At 43.4% G+C, this 19,299-nt stretch overlaps 1 protein-coding gene and 16 non-coding genes across 17 annotated transcripts in view; 9 read left to right on the top strand and 8 right to left on the bottom strand.

Annotated features, from left to right (window-relative positions):
• LOC128524461 (nuclear factor 7, brain-like) overlaps positions 1–19,299 on the bottom strand; it is a 561,325-nt gene that overhangs the window by 383,541 nt on the left and 158,485 nt on the right. The gene's annotated exons all lie outside the window — the stretch shown is intronic.
• trnat-ugu (transfer RNA threonine (anticodon UGU)) lies at positions 682–755 on the top strand. Its single transcript has one exon. It is a non-coding gene; the product is annotated as a tRNA-Thr (tRNA).
• On the top strand, positions 1,442–1,515 carry trnat-agu (transfer RNA threonine (anticodon AGU)). The gene has a single exon. It is a non-coding gene; the product is annotated as a tRNA-Thr (tRNA).
• trnas-aga (transfer RNA serine (anticodon AGA)) lies at positions 2,653–2,734 on the bottom strand. Its single transcript has one exon. It is a non-coding gene; the product is annotated as a tRNA-Ser (tRNA).
• Positions 4,840–4,913, top strand: trnat-ugu (transfer RNA threonine (anticodon UGU)). Its single transcript has one exon. It is a non-coding gene; the product is annotated as a tRNA-Thr (tRNA).
• On the top strand, positions 5,595–5,668 carry trnat-agu (transfer RNA threonine (anticodon AGU)). The gene has a single exon. It is a non-coding gene; the product is annotated as a tRNA-Thr (tRNA).
• Positions 6,806–6,887, bottom strand: trnas-aga (transfer RNA serine (anticodon AGA)). Its single transcript has one exon. It is a non-coding gene; the product is annotated as a tRNA-Ser (tRNA).
• Positions 8,992–9,065, top strand: trnat-ugu (transfer RNA threonine (anticodon UGU)). The gene has a single exon. It is a non-coding gene; the product is annotated as a tRNA-Thr (tRNA).
• trnat-agu (transfer RNA threonine (anticodon AGU)) lies at positions 9,747–9,820 on the top strand. Its single transcript has one exon. It is a non-coding gene; the product is annotated as a tRNA-Thr (tRNA).
• trnal-cag (transfer RNA leucine (anticodon CAG)) lies at positions 10,631–10,713 on the bottom strand. The gene has a single exon. It is a non-coding gene; the product is annotated as a tRNA-Leu (tRNA).
• Positions 10,981–11,062, bottom strand: trnas-aga (transfer RNA serine (anticodon AGA)). The gene has a single exon. It is a non-coding gene; the product is annotated as a tRNA-Ser (tRNA).
• On the top strand, positions 13,167–13,240 carry trnat-ugu (transfer RNA threonine (anticodon UGU)). The gene has a single exon. It is a non-coding gene; the product is annotated as a tRNA-Thr (tRNA).
• On the top strand, positions 13,923–13,996 carry trnat-agu (transfer RNA threonine (anticodon AGU)). Its single transcript has one exon. It is a non-coding gene; the product is annotated as a tRNA-Thr (tRNA).
• On the bottom strand, positions 14,807–14,889 carry trnal-cag (transfer RNA leucine (anticodon CAG)). The gene has a single exon. It is a non-coding gene; the product is annotated as a tRNA-Leu (tRNA).
• trnas-aga (transfer RNA serine (anticodon AGA)) lies at positions 15,157–15,238 on the bottom strand. Its single transcript has one exon. It is a non-coding gene; the product is annotated as a tRNA-Ser (tRNA).
• On the top strand, positions 18,118–18,191 carry trnat-agu (transfer RNA threonine (anticodon AGU)). The gene has a single exon. It is a non-coding gene; the product is annotated as a tRNA-Thr (tRNA).
• On the bottom strand, positions 19,002–19,084 carry trnal-cag (transfer RNA leucine (anticodon CAG)). Its single transcript has one exon. It is a non-coding gene; the product is annotated as a tRNA-Leu (tRNA).

Raw genomic sequence — 19,299 nt, forward strand, 5'->3', positions numbered from 1 at the left:
TCGATGCCCCGCCAGAGACACTAACTTGTTACCTTCTTTTTATCCACACACCATGTCTAAAATGAAATCTTTGGTCAGGAATCCCTGTTCAAGATGCACTTTCCTATGTGCCATATTTGATTGAATGACTTGTCAGCTGATTTTAAGAAATATCATTGTTTTCCACATGTTTCCGCCCATTTGTCCCAAATCAAGCCCTCAGCTCAACTCCAGCTTCAACAAAAGGTTACGACATTGATTCACGCAATCCTTATGGGACAAAGAGCCAAAGTCCACAGCAGCAATCTGATGAACGCTTGCTTGCTTTTAGATGTGCATGGCATGTGGATTTTAATTCCTCCCCCCCTGACTGTTGTGATATGCTTGTTAGGACTATGGCTGGAGATCAGCCATAACCTTTTGTTTGCTGTGGCTTGTGTGCCATTTACAGATCTAAAACTTGACATTTTCTTAAGGATTTTCACCCGTTTTGGGATCTTATCAAGCCGAAATCAAAGTTAGGATGTGCAAACAAACATCAAAGCATTTGCATGGCATCGCTGGTTGAGTACTCGTCTTACGAGCTCAGCGAGGTTTGCATGCGGATGGAGGAAATATTAGCATTGCAATCAGATTACGTCTTGGCCAGGAGAGTCTCGGTTAAAAGTGCTGGGTCATGCCTAAGGTGCCGCGCAGGCCATTGGCACTGTGGCTTAGCTGGTGAAAGCACCTGTCTTGTAAACAGGAGATCCTGGGTTCAAATCCCAGCAGTGCCTGTTGTGAGTTTCATCTCTTGGTACACCAGACAAGGTCTGGGTCCAACTGCATGAGGAACTCAAGGCTTAAGTGCTTGTGGTCTCAGGTTGTGGCAGGGTATCTTGCTTTCAGCCAGGATTTCTGCTCAGTTTTCATGTGTTTTCCAGAGGTAGACACCTGTCCATGGTGTCAAGCAAGGTAGCTCTATTCCTCCCACAGAAGTGAATGAAAACTGGCATTTTGATTTGCAAGAATTGAATCATTTTCTGAGTAGCCGTGGAACATTTGCCTGATGTTGACATTTGGTTACATTTAAATGAGGACAATGGCTGTCAATAAGCTAGTATATATATATATATATATATATATATATATATATATATATATTTTTTTTTGCTGTAAACTGTATGCCAGTTGCAAATATATAACATACAGTGTGTTTGAAATTTGTTTATTTTTGCAAGCCTGAAATCTACTGCAACAGGCATGATCTTTGCCTGCAATGAACTTGGAACAACCTGAGTCGAAACACCATGACTGGCAGTTTTGGCGTGCTCTGTGAAGCATGGTATAGCACTGTGGGACTTCATTCATGGTCCTATCATGCTGCATGCCAGTGGAGACAATCTTAGCTTGATAGTCAAGTTCCTGTGCTGGAGCATCTCAGATACGCGAGAGTATATGCAAGAGGCTAAGGTTTGGTTGTGGCGCTGTGGCTTAGTTGGTTAAAGTGCCTGTCTAGTAAACAGGAGATCCTGGGTTCGAATCCCAGCAGTGCCTCTCACTGTGCACCTCTGTTGCTATGCAGGTCAGACTGGTTTCTGTGGAAAAAGGAAATCTTTGCTTTATGTCTGACCATTAAATGGGTTAAGGTCACACAATGCACAAGCTTTCTGATTAGCCAAGTTTACAGTCCGATCTTGTGTATCCGTAGGTCATTAGCTATATTGCAAATTGTACATGGCCCAATTGCCCAAGATTGCACTACACACTGCACTTCAATATATATAAATATATGTGTATGTATACATAAAATTACATTACTGAAAGCTCGCTTGTGCCCATTTTCTAAGAAAGCATACAGTGATAAGTTGCTGAAAGCTACTACGATCCGATGTGGATGTCTTTGTCTGATCCAGAGTAGACGTTTTACCTTAGCAAAACAGGAAAGCAGTTTAGAGAGCAACCTCTCCAACCATCTATGGGCAATGCTGCAAAATACAGACAGAAAGATAAAATGAACCTATGTATCATGAACAATGATAACTTTTCATACCCAATTGTCAAATAGAAGCTGAATACTTGACTTCACCAATCAAACATGTGCTGGGACATCTCAAAAGAATTTTTCAGCATGCGTGAAAAGGAAGTTCAGCTCAGAACCTGTAGCCTGGATTTTGGCACCCTGCTCCGGGCTTTGCCTCAACAACACAACCATGTCTACATCGTCCAAAAAATTGAAGAAGCAAGCGCTTGATGAAGAAAAGTGCCAACTTCTTCGCTAGCAAGCAAAGCTATGCTGTGAGAGGTCAAGGTTATTGATGCAGATCCATACATGATTTCCTAAATGCAACAAAGAGAAGGGGCTCTTGTCAGAAGTGGGATTCGAACCCACGCCTCCAGGGGAGACTGCGACTCGGCCATCCTGACACGGCGGTCTCTAGAAAGGTCACGTCTTGCACGGATTACCGATCGGATGTCTATGAGGCAGCTTGTCATTGGAAGACAGATCAACGTTGGGAAGGGGTGACAGGATTTCTCCACCAAAGCAGCAGCTATTGAGGATGAAAAGGGGGCAGGATGTCACCATTATGTCTTCAGCAAATCACCAACTCTTAAGGGCATGAGGAAATTTGTTACAAATCACAGCCACAACACAATGAGTTGCAACATGTCTTTCTTGCGCAATATAACAGACGTAATCGGCAGGATTCGAACCTGCGCGGGGAGACCCCAATGGATTTCTAGTCCATCGCCTTAACCACTCGGCCACGACTACACCGCGTGTGCTTACATACTGTGGGCCCGTGGTTGAATAGACTTTTGCCACGTCTGATTTCATGACTTGACCTCCTCCCCAAAGCAAGCGCTAGATCTTTCCAATACACGCAAGTGTATCGGTTGGCTTAAGTTCAGGATTTTTAGGCTTCAGACAGGAACCACGTTCACGTTTTACCTTAGAAAAACAGCAAAGCAGTTTAGAGAGCAGCCTCTGCAACCATACATGCTGCAAAATACAGTGAGAAAGATGAAATAATCCTATAAATCATAAACAAGACAACTTTTCATACCCCATCATCATCCAGAAGCTGATTCCTTGACTTCTGCATTCAAACATGCGGTGGAACATCTCAAAAGAATTTTTCAGTATCTGTGAAAATGAAGTTCAGCTCAGTGCTTTGCCTCAACAACACAACCATGTGCAGAGACGTCTAGTAAACAGGAGATCCCAGGAGAGGTGAACAGGAGCATTTAAATCCCAGCAATGCCTCTTGAGGGGCACTTCTGTTGCTATGCAGATCAGACTGGTTTCAGTGGAGGAAATGAAATCTTTGCTTCATGTCTGACCGTTAACAGCTCATGGGTTAAAGTCACACAATGCACAAGCTTTCTGATTAGCCAAGATTAGAGTCCTATCTTGTGTATCCCTAGCACAACTGCTGTCAACATTATGATCCGGTCATTAGCTACATTGCGACTGCATATCTTTTTACCACACCTTTAAACATTTGTCTGTTAGGACGATGACTAGAGCAGATAATTTCTTGCATGTGCATTGGTTTGGCTGCCTTCTTCTGACATATAATTTGACCTGTGGTTGCGATTATTCAGCTGTTGGGGACCTTTGCAAGCATCAAATCAAGTGTATGAGGCTCATTCACAGAAACGCAACAGAATAATGCTGCTGCCAAATCGTCATTCGTGTGGTAACATGATGTCTCGGATTTGTAGGACCTTATACCACAAAACGTTTAATCTATGGGTGATGAGGAGATACCTTATTTAATATGTTATCTAGCGCTTACTCCAGTGTGTATATGTTGAGGTCTCCATGCTACAGTGCTATCCAAGCAGTGTCTACTGCAACAATCATCTGTTGGTGCGAAAGCTATCCCTTTCTTGCCTTTCTTACAGCCAGAGTTGAATAACTTTGCAAGTCAGACAGGGATCTGTGGCAAATTCCATGGTGAAATCAAGGCATTCTGTGGACGCTGTTGACAGCTTGTGGGATCAGCACCTGCCATAGTTGTTTGCATTTGGTGGAATTTGATTAGTAGCAACAGAAAAGCATCTGCCCAATGAACTCGAGCATCCATGAATCTTGGAGAGCCTGAAAAAAAACACCCTGGTTGGCTCTGTGATGCAATGGATAGCGTGTTGGACTTCTGGACTCAGCTGTGGAGCTATTCAAAGGTTGCGGGTTCGATGCCCCGCCAGAGACACTAACTTGTTACCTTCTTTTTATCCACACACCATGTCTAAAATGAAATCTTTGGTCAGGAATCCCTGTTCAAGATGCACTTTCCTATGTGCCATATTTGATTGAATGACTTGTCAGCTGATTTTAAGAAATATCATTGTTTTCCACATGTTTCCGCCCATTTGTCCCAAATCAAGCCCTCAGCTCAACTCCAGCTTCAACAAAAGGTTACGACATTGATTCACGCAATCCTTATGGGACAAAGAGCCAAAGTCCACAGCAGCAATCTGATGAACGCTTGCTTGCTTTTAGATGTGCATGGCATGTGGATTTTAATTCCTCCCCCCCTGACTGTTGTGATATGCTTGTTAGGACTATGGCTGGAGATCAGCCATAACCTTTTGTTTGCTGTGGCTTGTGTGCCATTTACAGATCTAAAACTTGACATTTTCTTAAGGATTTTCACCCGTTTTGGGATCTTATCAAGCCGAAATCAAAGTTAGGATGTGCAAACAAACATCAAAGCATTTGCATGGCATCGCTGGTTGAGTACTCGTCTTACGAGCTCAGCGAGGTTTGCATGCGGATGGAGGAAATATTAGCATTGCAATCAGATTACGTCTTGGCCAGGAGAGTCTCGGTTAAAAGTGCTGGGTCATGCCTAAGGTGCCGCGCAGGCCATTGGCACTGTGGCTTAGCTGGTGAAAGCACCTGTCTTGTAAACAGGAGATCCTGGGTTCAAATCCCAGCAGTGCCTGTTGTGAGTTTCATCTCTTGGTACACCAGACAAGGTCTGGGTCCAACTGCATGAGGAACTCAAGGCTTAAGTGCTTGTGGTCTCAGGTTGTGGCAGGGTATCTTGCTTTCAGCCAGGATTTCTGCTCAGTTTTCATGTGTTTTCCAGAGGTAGACACCTGTCCATGGTGTCAAGCAAGGTAGCTCTATTCCTCCCACAGAAGTGAATGAAAACTGGCATTTTGATTTGCAAGAATTGAATCATTTTCTGAGTAGCCGTGGAACATTTGCCTGATGTTGACATTTGGTTACATTTAAATGAGGACAATGGCTGTCAATAAGCTAGTATATATATATATATATATATATATATATATATATATTTTTTTTTTGCTGTAAACTGTATGCCAGTTGCAAATATATAACATACAGTGTGTTTGAAATTTGTTTATTTTTGCAAGCCTGAAATCTACTGCAACAGGCATGATCTTTGCCTGCAATGAACTTGGAACAACCTGAGTCGAAACACCATGACTGGCAGTTTTGGCGTGCTCTGTGAAGCATGGTATAGCACTGTGGGACTTCATTCATGGTCCTATCATGCTGCATGCCAGTGGAGACAATCTTAGCTTGATAGTCAAGTTCCTGTGCTGGAGCATCTCAGATACGCGAGAGTATATGCAAGAGGCTAAGGTTTGGTTGTGGCGCTGTGGCTTAGTTGGTTAAAGTGCCTGTCTAGTAAACAGGAGATCCTGGGTTCGAATCCCAGCAGTGCCTCTCACTGTGCACCTCTGTTGCTATGCAGGTCAGACTGGTTTCTGTGGAAAAAGGAAATCTTTGCTTTATGTCTGACCATTAAATGGGTTAAGGTCACACAATGCACAAGCTTTCTGATTAGCCAAGTTTACAGTCCGATCTTGTGTATCCGTAGGTCATTAGCTATATTGCAAATTGTACATGGCCCAATTGCCCAAGATTGCACTACACACTGCACTTCAATATATATAAATATATGTGTATGTATACATAAAATTACATTACTGAAAGCTCGCTTGTGCCCATTTTCTAAGAAAGCATACAGTGATAAGTTGCTGAAAGCTACTACGATCCGATGTGGATGTCTTTGTCTGATCCAGAGTAGACGTTTTACCTTAGCAAAACAGGAAAGCAGTTTAGAGAGCAACCTCTCCAACCATCTATGGGCAATGCTGCAAAATACAGACAGAAAGATAAAATGAACCTATGTATCATGAACAATGATAACTTTTCATACCCAATTGTCAAATAGAAGCTGAATACTTGACTTCACCAATCAAACATGTGCTGGGACATCTCAAAAGAATTTTTCAGCATGCGTGAAAAGGAAGTTCAGCTCAGAACCTGTAGCCTGGATTTTGGCACCCTGCTCCGGGCTTTGCCTCAACAACACAACCATGTCTACATCGTCCAAAAAATTGAAGAAGCAAGCGCTTGATGAAGAAAAGTGCCAACTTCTTCGCTAGCAAGCAAAGCTATGCTGTGAGAGGTCAAGGTTATTGATGCAGATCCATACATGATTTCCTAAATGCAACAAAGAGAAGGGGCTCTTGTCAGAAGTGGGATTCGAACCCACGCCTCCAGGGGAGACTGCGACTCGGCCATCCTGACACGGCGGTCTCTAGAAAGGTCACGTCTTGCACGGATTACCGATCGGATGTCTATGAGGCAGCTTGTCATTGGAAGACAGATCAACGTTGGGAAGGGGTGACAGGATTTCTCCACCAAAGCAGCAGCTATTGAGGATGAAAAGGGGGCAGGATGTCACCATTATGTCTTCAGCAAATCACCAACTCTTAAGGGCATGAGGAAATTTGTTACAAATCACAGCCACAACACAATGAGTTGCAACATGTCTTTCTTGCGCAATATAACAGACGTAATCGGCAGGATTCGAACCTGCGCGGGGAGACCCCAATGGATTTCTAGTCCATCGCCTTAACCACTCGGCCACGACTACACCGCGTGGGCTTACATACTGTGGGCCCGTGGTTGAATAGACTTTTGCCACGTCTGATTTCATGACTTGACCTCCTCCCCAAAGCAAGCGCTAGATCTTTCCAATACACGCAAGTGTATCGGTTGGCTTAAGTTCAGGATTTTTAGGCTTCAGACAGGAACCACGTTCACGTTTTACCTTAGAAAAACAGCAAAGCAGTTTAGAGAGCAGCCTCTGCAACCATACATGCTGCAAAATACAGTGAGAAAGATGAAATAATCCTATAAATCATAAACAAGACAACTTTTCATACCCCATCATCATCCAGAAGCTGATTCCTTGACTTCTGCATTCAAACATGCGGTGGAACATCTCAAAAGAATTTTTCAGTATCTGTGAAAATGAAGTTCAGCTCAGTGCTTTGCCTCAACAACACAACCATGTGCAGAGACGTCTAGTAAACAGGAGATCCCAGGAGAGGTGAACAGGAGCATTTAAATCCCAGCAATGCCTCTTGAGGGGCACTTCTGTTGCTATGCAGATCAGACTGGTTTCAGTGGAGGAAATGAAATCTTTGCTTCATGTCTGACCGTTAACAGCTCATGGGTTAAAGTCACACAATGCACAAGCTTTCTGATTAGCCAAGATTAGAGTCCTATCTTGTGTATCCCTAGCACAACTGCTGTCAACATTATGATCCGGTCATTAGCTACATTGCGACTGCATATCTTTTTACCACACCTTTAAACATTTGTCTGTTAGGACGATGACTAGAGCAGATAATTTCTTGCATGTGCATTGGTTTGGCTGCCTTCTTCTGACATATAATTTGACCTGTGGTTGCGATTATTCAGCTGTTGGGGACCTTTGCAAGCATCAAATCAAGTGTATGAGGCTCATTCACAGAAACGCAACAGAATAATGCTGCTGCCAAATCGTCATTCGTGTGGTAACATGATGTCTCGGATTTGTAGGACCTTATACCACAAAACGTTCAATCTATGGGTGATGAGGAGATACCTTATTTAATATGTTATCTAGCGCTTACTCCAGTGTGTATATGTTGAGGTCTCCATGCTACAGTGCTATCCAAGCAGTGTCTACTGCAACAATCATCTGTTGGTGCGAAAGCTATCCCTTTCTTGCCTTTCTTACAGCCAGAGTTGAATAACTTTGCAAGTCAGACAGGGATCTGTGGCAAATTCCATGGTGAAATCAAGGCATTCTGTGGACGCTGTTGACAGCTTGTGGGATCAGCACCTGCCATAGTTGTTTGCATTTGGTGGAATTTGATTAGTAGCAACAGAAAAGCATCTGCCCAATGAACTCGAGCATCCATGAATCTTGGAGAGCCTGAAAAAAAACACCCTGGTTGGCTCTGTGATGCAATGGATAGCGTGTTGGACTTCTGGACTCAGCTGTGGAGCTATTCAAAGGTTGCGGGTTCGATGCCCCGCCAGAGACACTAACTTGTTACCTTCTTTTTATCCACACACCATGTCTAAAATGAAATCTTTGGTCAGGAATCCCTGTTCAAGATGCACTTTCCTATGTGCCATATTTGATTGAATGACTTGTCAGCTGATTTTAAGAAATATCATTGTTTTCCACATGTTTCCGCCCATTTGTCCCAAATCAAGCCCTCAGCTCAACTCCAGCTTCAACAAAAGGTTACGACATTGATTCACGCAATCCTTATGGGACAAAGAGCCAAAGTCCACAGCAGCAATCTGATGAACGCTTGCTTGCTTTTAGATGTGCATGGCATGTGGATTTTAATTCCTCCCCCCTGACTGTTGTGATATGCTTGTTAGGACTATGGCTGGAGATCAGCCATAACCTTTTGTTTGCTGTGGCTTGTGTGCCATTTACAGATCTAAAACTTGACATTTTCTTAAGGATTTTCACCCGTTTTGGGATCTTATCAAGCCGAAATCAAAGTTAGGATGTGCAAACAAACATCAAAGCATTTGCATGGCATCGCTGGTTGAGTACTCGTCTTACGAGCTCAGCGAGGTTTGCATGCGGATGGAGGAAATATTAGCATTGCAATCAGATTACGTCTTGGCCAGGAGAGTCTCGGTTAAAAGTGCTGGGTCATGCCTAAGGTGCCGCGCAGGCCATTGGCACTGTGGCTTAGCTGGTGAAAGCACCTGTCTTGTAAACAGGAGATCCTGGGTTCAAATCCCAGCAGTGCCTGTTGTGAGTTTCATCTCTTGGTACACCAGACAAGGTCTGGGTCCAACTGCATGAGGAACTCAAGGCTTAAGTGCTTGTGGTCTCAGGTTGTGGCAGGGTATCTTGCTTTCAGCCAGGATTTCTGCTCAGTTTTCATGTGTTTTCCAGAGGTAGACACCTGTCCATGGTGTCAAGCAAGGTAGCTCTATTCCTCCCACAGAAGTGAATGAAAACTGGCATTTTGATTTGCAAGAATTGAATCATTTTCTGAGTAGCCGTGGAACATTTGCCTGATGTTGACATTTGGTTACATTTAAATGAGGACAATGGCTGTCAATAAGCTAGTATATATATATATATATATATATATATATATATATTTTTTTTTTTTGCTGTAAACTGTATGCCAGTTGCAAATATATAACATACAGTGTGTTTGAAATTTGTTTATTTTTGCAAGCCTGAAATCTACTGCAACAGGCATGATCTTTGCCTGCAATGAACTTGGAACAACCTGAGTCGAAACACCATGACTGGCAGTTTTGGCGTGCTCTGTGAAGCATGGTATAGCACTGTGGGACTTCATTCATGGTCCTATCATGCTGCATGCCAGTGGAGACAATCTTAGCTTGATAGTCAAGTTCCTGTGCTGGAGCATCTCAGATACGCGAGAGTATATGCAAGAGGCTAAGGTTTGGTTGTGGCACTGTGGCTTAGTTGGTTAAAGTGCCTGTCTAGTAAACAGGAGATCCTGGGTTCGAATCCCAGCAGTGCCTCTCACTGTGCACCTCTGTTGCTATGCAGGTCAGACTGGTTTCTGTGGAAAAAGGAAATCTTTGCTTTATGTCTGACCATTAAATGGTTTAAGGTCACACAATGCACAAGCTTTCTGATTAGCCAAGTTTACAGTCCGATCTTGTGTATCCGTAGGTCATTAGCTATATTGCAAATTGTACATGGCCCAATTGCCCAAGATTGCACTACACACTACACTTCAATATATATAAATATATGTGTATGTATACATAAAATTACATTACTGAAAGCTCGCTTGTGCCCATTTTCTAAGAAAGCATACAGTGATAAGTTGCTGAAAGCTACTACGATCCGATGTGGATGTCTTTGTCTGATCCAGAGTAGACGTTTTACCTTAGCAAAACAGGAAAGCAGTTTAGAGAGCAACCTCTCCAACCATCTATGGGCAATGCTGCAAAATACAGACAGAAAGATAAAATGAACCTATGTATCATGAACAATGATAACTTTTCATACCCAATTGTCAAATAGAAGCTGATTCCTTGACTTCACCAATCAAACATGTGCTGGGACATCTCAAAAGAATTTTTCAGCATGCGTGAAAAGGAAGTTCAGCTCAGAACCTGTAGCCTTGATTTTGGCACCCTGCTCCGGGCTTTGCCTCAACAACACAACCATGTCTACATCGTCCAAAAAATTGAAGAAGCAAGCGCTTGATGAAGAAAAGTGCCAACTTCTTCGCTAGCAAGCAAAGCTATGCTGTGAGAGGTCAAGGTTATTGATGCAGATCCATACATGATTTCCTAAATGCAACAAAGAGAAGGGGCTCTTGTCAGAAGTGGGATTCGAACCCACGCCTCCAGGGGAGACTGCGACCTGAACGCAGCGCCTTAGACCGCTCGGCCATCCTGACACGGCGGTCTCTAGAAAGGTCACGTCTTGCACGGATTACCGATCGGATGTCTATGAGGCAGCTTGTCATTGGAAGACAGATCAACGTTGGGAAGGGGTGACAGGATTTCTCCACCAAAGCAGCAGCTATTGAGGATGAAAAGGGGGCAGGATGTCACCATTATGTCTTCAGCAAATCACCAACTCTTAAGGGCATGAGGAAATTTGTTACAAATCACAGCCACAACACAATGAGTTGCAACATGTCTTTCTTGCGCAATATAACAGACGTAATCGGCAGGATTCGAACCTGCGCCGGGAGAGCCCAATGGATTTCTAGTCCATCGCCTTAACCACTCGGCCACGACTACACCGCGTGTGCTTACATAGTGTGGGCCCGTGATTGAATAGACTTTTGCCACGTCTGATTTCATGACTTGACCTCCTCCCCAAAGCAAGCGCTAGATCTTTCCAATACACGCAAGTGTATCGGTTGGCTTAAGTTCAGGATTTTTAGGCTTCAGACAGGAACCACGTTCACGTTTTACCTTAGAAAAACAGCAAAGCAGTTTAGAGAGCAGCCTCTGCAACCATACATGCTGCAAAATACAGTGAGAAAGATGAAATAATCCTATAAATCATAAACAAGACAACTTTTCATACCCCATCATCATCCAGAAGCTGATTCCTTGACTTCTGCATTCAAACATGCGGTGGAACATCTCAAAAGAATTTTTCAGTATCTGTGAAAATGAAGTTCAGCTCAGTGCTTTGCCTCAACAACACAACCATGTGCAGAGACGTCTAGTAAACAGGAGATCCCAGGAGAGGTGAACAGGAGCATTTAAATCCCAGCAATGCCTCTTGAGGGGCACTTCTGTTGCTATGCAGATCAGACTGGTTTCAGTGGAGGAAATGAAATCTTTGCTTCATGTCTGACCGTTAACAGCTCATGGGTTAAAGTCACACAATGCACAAGCTTTCTGATTAGCCAAGATTAGAGTCCTATCTTGTGTATCCCTAGCACAACTGCTGTCAACATTATGATCCGGTCATTAGCTACATTGCGACTGCATATCTTTTTACCACACCTTTAAACATTTGTCTGTTAGGACGATGACTAGAGCAGATAATTTCTTGCATGTGCATTGGTTTGGCTGCCTTCTTCTGACATATAATTTGACCTGTGGTTGCGATTATTCAGCTGTTGGGGACCTTTGCAAGCATCAAATCAAGTGTATGAGGCTCATTCACAGAAACGCAACAGAATAATGCTGCTGCCAAATCGTCATTCGTGTGGTAACATGATGTCTCGGATTTGTAGGACCTTATACCACAAAACGTTTAATCTATGGGTGATGAGGAGATACCTTATTTAATATGTTATCTAGCGCTTACTCCAGTGTGTATATGTTGAGGTCTCTATGCTACAGTGCTATCCAAGCAGTGTCTACTGCAACAATCATCTGTTGGTGCGAAAGCTATCCCTTTCTTGCCTTTCTTACAGCCAGAGTTGAATAACTTTGCAAGTCAGACAGGGATCTGTGGCAAATTCCATGGTGAAATCAAGGCATTCTGTGGACGCTGTTGACAGCTTGTGGGATCAGCACCTGCCATAGTTGTTTGCATTTGGTGGAATTTGATTAGTAGCAACAGAAAAGCATCTGCCCAATGAACTCGAGCATCCATGAATCTTGGAGAGCCTGAAAAAAAACACCCTGGTTGGCTCTGTGATGCAATGGATAGCGTGTTGGACTTCTGGACTCAGCTGTGGAGCTATTCAAAGGTTGCGGGTTCGATGCCCCGCCAGAGACACTAACTTGTTACCTTCTTTTTATCCACACACCATGTCTAAAATGAAATCTTTGGTCAGGAATCCCTGTTCAAGATGCACTTTCCTATGTGCCATATTTGATTGAATGACTTGTCAGCTGATTTTAAGAAATATCATTGTTTTCCACATGTTTCCGCCCATTTGTCCCAAATCAAGCCCTCAGCTCAACTCCAGCTTCAACAAAAGGTTACGACATTGATTCACGCAATCCTTATGGGACAAAGAGCCAAAGTCCACAGCAGCAATCTGATGAACGCTTGCTTGCTTTTAGATGTGCATGGCATGTGGATTTTAATTCCCCCCCCCTGACTGTTGTGATATGCTTGTTAGGACTATGGCTGGAGATCAGCCATAACCTTTTGTTTGCTGTGGCTTGTGTGCCATTTACAGATCTAAAACTTGACATTTTCTTAAGGATTTTCACCCGTTTTGGGATCTTATCAAGCCGAAATCAAAGTTAGGATGTGCAAACAAACATCAAAGCATTTGCATGGCATCGCTGGTTGAGTACTCGTCTTACGAGCTCAGCGAGGTTTGCATGCGGATGGAGGAAATATTAGCATTGCAATCAGATTACGTCTTGGCCAGGAGAGTCTCGGTTAAAAGTGCTGGGTCATGCCTAAGGTGCCGCGCAGGCCATTGGCACTGTGGCTTAGCTGGTGAAAGCACCTGTCTTGTAAACAGGAGATCCTGGGTTCAAATCCCAGCAGTGCCTGTTGTGAGTTTCATCTCTTGGTACACCAGACAAGGTCTGGGTCCAACTGCATGAGGAACTCAAGGCTTAAGTGCTTGTGGTCTCAGGTTGTGGCAGGGTATCTTGCTTTCAGCCAGGATTTCTGCTCAGTTTTCATGTGTTTTCCAGAGGTAGACACCTGTCCATGGTGTCAAGCAAGGTAGCTCTATTCCTCCCACAGAAGTGAATGAAAACTGGCATTTTGATTTGCAAGAATTGAATCATTTTCTGAGTAGCCGTGGAACATTTGCCTGATGTTGACATTTGGTTACATTTAAATGAGGACAATGGCTGTCAATAAGCTAGTATATATATATATATATATATATATATATATATATTTTTTTTTTTTTGCTGTAAACTGTATGCCAGTTGCAAATATATAACATACAGTGTGTTTGAAATTTGTTTATTTTTGCAAGCCTGAAATCTACTGCAACAGGCATGATCTTTGCCTGCAATGAACTTGGAACAACCTGAGTCGAAACACCATGACTGGCAGTTTTGGCGTGCTCTGTGAAGCATGGTATAGCACTGTGGGACTTCATTCATGGTCCTATCATGCTGCATGCCAGTGGAGACAATCTTAGCTTGATAGTCAAGTTCCTGTGCTGGAGCATCTCAGATACGCGAGAGTATATGCAAGAGGCTAAGGTTTGGTTGTGGCGCTGTGGCTTAGTTGGTTAAAGTGCCTGTCTAGTAAACAGGAGATCCTGGGTTCGAATCCCAGCAGTGCCTCTCACTGTGCACCTCTGTTGCTATGCAGGTCAGACTGGTTTCTGTGGAAAAAGGAAATCTTTGCTTTATGTCTGACCATTAAATGGTTTAAGGTCACACAATGCACAAGCTTTCTGATTAGCCAAGTTTACAGTCCGATCTTGTGTATCCGTAGGTCATTAGCTATATTGCAAATTGTACATGGCCCAATTGCCCAAGATTGCACTACACACTGCACTTCAATATATATAAATATATGTGTATGTATACATAAAATTACATTACTGAAAGCTCGCTTGTGCCCATTTTCTAAGAAAGCATACAGTGATAAGTTGCTGAAAGCTACTACGATCCGATGTGGATGTCTTTGTCTGATCCAGAGTAGACGTTTTACCTTAGCAAAACAGGAAAGCAGTTTAGAGAGCAACCTCTCCAACCATCTATGGGCAATGCTGCAAAATACAGACAGAAAGATAAAATGAACCTATGTATCATGAACAATGATAACTTTTCATACCCAATTGTCAAATAGAAGCTGATTCCTTGACTTCACCAATCAAACATGTGCTGGGACATCTCAAAAGAATTTTTCAGCATGCGTGAAAAGGAAGTTCAGCTCAGAACCTGTAGCCTTGATTTTGGCACCCTGCTCCGGGCTTTGCCTCAACAACACAACCATGTCTACATCGTCCAAAAAATTGAAGAAGCAAGCGCTTGATGAAGAAAAGTGCCAACTTCTTCGCTAGCAAGCAAAGCTATGCTGTGAGAGGTCAAGGTTATTGATGCAGATCCATACATGATTTCCTAAATGCAACAAAGAGAAGGGGCTCTTGTCAGAAGTGGGATTCGAACCCACGCCTCCAGGGGAGACTGCGACCTGAACGCAGCGCCTTAGACCGCTCGGCCATCCTGACACGGCGGTCTCTAGAAAGGTCACGTCTTGCACGGATTACCGATCGGATGTCTATGAGGCAGCTTGTCATTGGAAGACAGATCAACGTTGGGAAGGGGTGACAGGATTTCTCCACCAAAGCAGCAGCTATTGAGGATGAAAAGGGGGCAGGATGTCACCATTATGTCTTCAGCAAATCACCAACTCTTAAGGGCATGAGGAAATTTGTTACAAATCACAGCCACAACACAATGAGTTGCAACATGTCTTTCTTGCGCAATATAACAGACGTAATCGGCAGGATTCGAACCTGCGCCGGGAGAGCCCAATGGATTTCTAGTCCATCGCCTTAACCAATCGGCCACGACTACACCGCGTGTGCTTACATAGTGTGGGCCCGTGATTGAATAGACTTTTGCCACGTCTGATTTCATGACTTGACCTCCTCCCCAAAGCAAGCGCTAGATCTTTCCAATACACGCAAGTGTATCGGTTGGCTTAAGTTCAGGATTTTTAGGCTTCAGACAGGAACCACGTTCACGTTTTACCTTAGAAAAACAGCAAAGCAGTTTAGAGAGCAGCCTCTGCAACCATACATGCTGCAAAATACAGTGAGAAAGATGAAATAATCCTATAAATCATAAACAAGACAACTTTTCATACCCCATCATCATCCAGAAGCTGATTCCTTGACTTCTGCATTCAAACATGCGGTGGAACATCTCAAAAGAATTTTTCAGTATCTGTGAAAATGAAGTTCAGCTCAGTGCTTTGCCTCAACAACACAACCATGTGCAGAGACGTCTAGTAAACAGGAGATCCCAGGAGAGGTGAACAGGAGCATTTAAATCCCAGCAATGCCTCTTGAGGGGCACTTCTGTTGCTATGCAGATCAGACTGGTTTCAGTGGAGGAAATGAAATCTTTGCTTCATGTCTGACCGTTAACAGCTCATGGGTTAAAGTCACACAATGCACAAGCTTTCTGATTAGCCAAGATTAGAGTCCTATCTTGTGTATCCCTAGCACAACTGCTGTCAACATTATGATCCGGTCATTAGCTACATTGCGACTGCATATCTTTTTACCACACCTTTAAACATTTGTCTGTTAGGACGATGACTAGAGCAGATAATTTCTTGCATGTGCATTGGTTTGGCTGCCTTCTTCTGACATATAATTTGACCTGTGGTTGCGATTATTCAGCTGTTGGGGACCTTTGCAAGCATCAAATCAAGTGTATGAGGCTCATTCACAGAAACGCAACAGAATAATGCTGCTGCCAAATCGTCATTCGTGTGGTAACATGATGTCTCGGATTTGTAGGACCTTATACCACAAAACGTTTAATCTATGGGTGATGAGGAGATACCTTATTTAATATGTTATCTAGCGCTTACTCCAGTGTGTATATGTTGAGGTCTCCATGCTACAGTGCTATCCAAGCAGTGTCTACTGCAACAATCATCTGTTGGTGCGAAAGCTATCCCTTTCTTGCCTTTCTTACAGCCAGAGTTGAATAACTTTGCAAGTCAGACAGGGATCTGTGGCAAATTCCATGGTGAAATCAAGGCATTCTGTGGACGCTGTTGACAGCTTGTGGGATCAGCACCTGCCATAGTTGTTTGCATTTGGTGGAATTTGATTAGTAGCAACAGAAAAGCATCTGCCCAATGAACTCGAGCATCCATGAATCTTGGAGAGCCTAAAAAAAAAACCCCCTGGTTGGCTTTGTGATGCAATGGATAGCGTGTTGGACTTCTGGACTCAGCTGTGGAGCTATTCAAAGGTTGCGGGTTCGATGCCCCGCCAGAGACACTAACTTGTTACCTTCTTTTTATCCACACACCATGTCTAAAATGAAATCTTTGGTCAGGAATCCCTGTTCAAGATGCACTTTCCTATGTGCCATATTTGATTGAATGACTTGTCAGCTGATTTTAAGAAATATCATTGTTTTCCACATGTTTCCGCCCATTTGTCCCAAATCAAGCCCTCAGCTCAACTCCAGCTTCAACAAAAGGTTACGACATTGATTCACGCAATCCTTATGGGACAAAGAGCCAAAGTCCACAGCAGCAATCTGATGAACGCTTGCTTGCTTTTAGATGTGCATGGCATGTGGATTTTAATTCCTCCCCCCTGACTGTTGTGATATGCTTGTTAGGACTATGGATGGAGATCAGCCATAACCTTTTGTTTGCTGTGGCTTGTGTGCCATTTACAGATCTAAAACTTGACATTTTCTTAAGGATTTTCACCCGTTTTGGGATCTTATCAAGCCGAAATCAAAGTTAGGATGTGCAAACAAACATCAAAGCATTTGCATGGCATCGCTGGTTGAGTACTCGTCTTACGAGCTCAGCGAGGTTTGCATGCGGATGGAGGAAATATTAGCATTGCAATCAGATTACGTCTTGGCCAGGAGAGTCTCGGTTAAAAGTGCTGGGTCATGCCTAAGGTGCCGCGCAGGCCATTGGCACTGTGGCTTAGCTGGTGAAAGCACCTGTCTTGTAAACAGGAGATCCTGGGTTCAAATCCCAGGAGTGCCTGTTGTGAGTTTCATCTCTTGGTACACCAGACAAGGTCTGGGTCCAACTGCATGAGGAACTCAAGGCTTAAGTGCTTGTGGTCTCAGGTTGTGGCAGGGTATCTTGCTTTCAGCCAGGATTTCTGCTCAGTTTTCATGTGTTTTCCAGAGGTAGACACCTGTCCATGGTGTCAAGCAAGGTAGCTCTATTCCTCCCACAGAAGTGAATGAAAACTGGCATTTTGATTTGCAAGAATTGAATCATTTTCTGAGTAGCCGTGGAACATTTGCCTGATGTTGACATTTGGTTACATTTAAATGAGGACAATGGCTGTCAATAAGCTAGTATATATATATATATATATATATATATATATATATATATATATATTTTTTTTTTATTTTTTTTTTGCTGTAAACTGTATGCCAGTTGCAAATATATAACATACAGTGTGTTTGAAATTTGTTTATTTTTGCAAGCCTGAAATCTACTGCAACAGGCATGATCTTTGCCTGCAATGAACTTGGAACAACCTGAGTCGAAACACCATGACTGGCAGTTTTGGCGTGCTCTGTGAAGCATGGTATAGCACTGTGGGACTTCATTCATGGTCCTATCATGCTGCATGCCAGTGGAGACAATCTTAGCTTGATAGTCAAGTTCCTGTGCTGGAGCATCTCAGATACGCGAGAGTATATGCAAGAGGCTAAGGTTTGGTTGTGGCGCTGTGGCTTAGTTGGTTAAAGTGCCTGTCTAGTAAACAGGAGATCCTGGGTTCGAATCCCAGCAGTGCCTCTCACTGTGCACCTCTGTTGCTATGCAGGTCAGACTGGTTTCTGTGGAAAAAGGAAATCTTTGCTTTATGTCTGACCATTAAATGGGTTAAGGTCACACAATGCACAAGCTTTCTGATTAGCCAAGTTTACAGTCCGATCTTGTGTATCCGTAGGTCATTAGCTATATTGCAAATTGTACATGGCCCAATTGCCCAAGATTGCACTACACACTGCACTTCAATATATATAAATATATGTGTATGTATACATAAAATTACATTACTGAAAGCTCGCTTGTGCCCATTTTCTAAGAAAGCATACAGTGATAAGTTGCTGAAAGCTACTACGATCCGATGTGGATGTCTTTGTCTGATCCAGAGTAGACGTTTTACCTTAGCAAAACAGGAAAGCAGTTTAGAGAGCAACCTCTCCAACCATCTATGGGCAATGCTGCAAAATACAGACAGAAAGATGAAATGAACCTATGTATCATGAACAATGATAACTTTTCATACCCAATTGTCAAATAGAAGCTGATTCCTTGACTTCACCAATCAAACATGTGCTGGGACATCTCAAAAGAATTTTTCAGCATGCGTGAAAAGGAAGTTCAGCTCAGAACCTGTAGCCTTGATTTTGGCACCCTGCTCCGGGCTTTGCCTCAACAACACAACCATGTCTACATCGTCCAAAAAATTGAAGAAGCAAGCGCTTGATGAAGAAAAGTGCCAACTTCTTCGCTAGCAAGCAAAGCTATGCTGTGAGAGGTCAAGGTTATTGATGCAGATCCATACATGATTTCCTAAATGCAACAAAGAGAAGGGGCTCTTGTCAGAAGTGGGATTCGAACCCACGCCTCCAGGGGAGACTGCGACCTGAACGCAGCGCCTTAGACCGCTCGGCCATCCTGACACGGCGGTCTCTAGAAAGGTCACGTCTTGCACGGATTACCGATCGGATGTCTATGAGGCAGCTTGTCATTGGAAGACAGATCAACGTTGGGAAGGGGTGACAGGATTTCTCCACCAAAGCAGCAGCTATTGAGGATGAAAAGGGGGCAGGATGTCACCATTATGTCTTCAGCAAATCACCAACTCTTAAGGGCATGAGGAAATTTGTTACAAATC

Source organism: Clarias gariepinus, chromosome 5, assembly GCF_024256425.1.
Source record: "Clarias gariepinus isolate MV-2021 ecotype Netherlands chromosome 5, CGAR_prim_01v2, whole genome shotgun sequence".
Classification (NCBI taxonomy): domain Eukaryota; kingdom Metazoa; phylum Chordata; class Actinopteri; order Siluriformes; family Clariidae; genus Clarias; species Clarias gariepinus.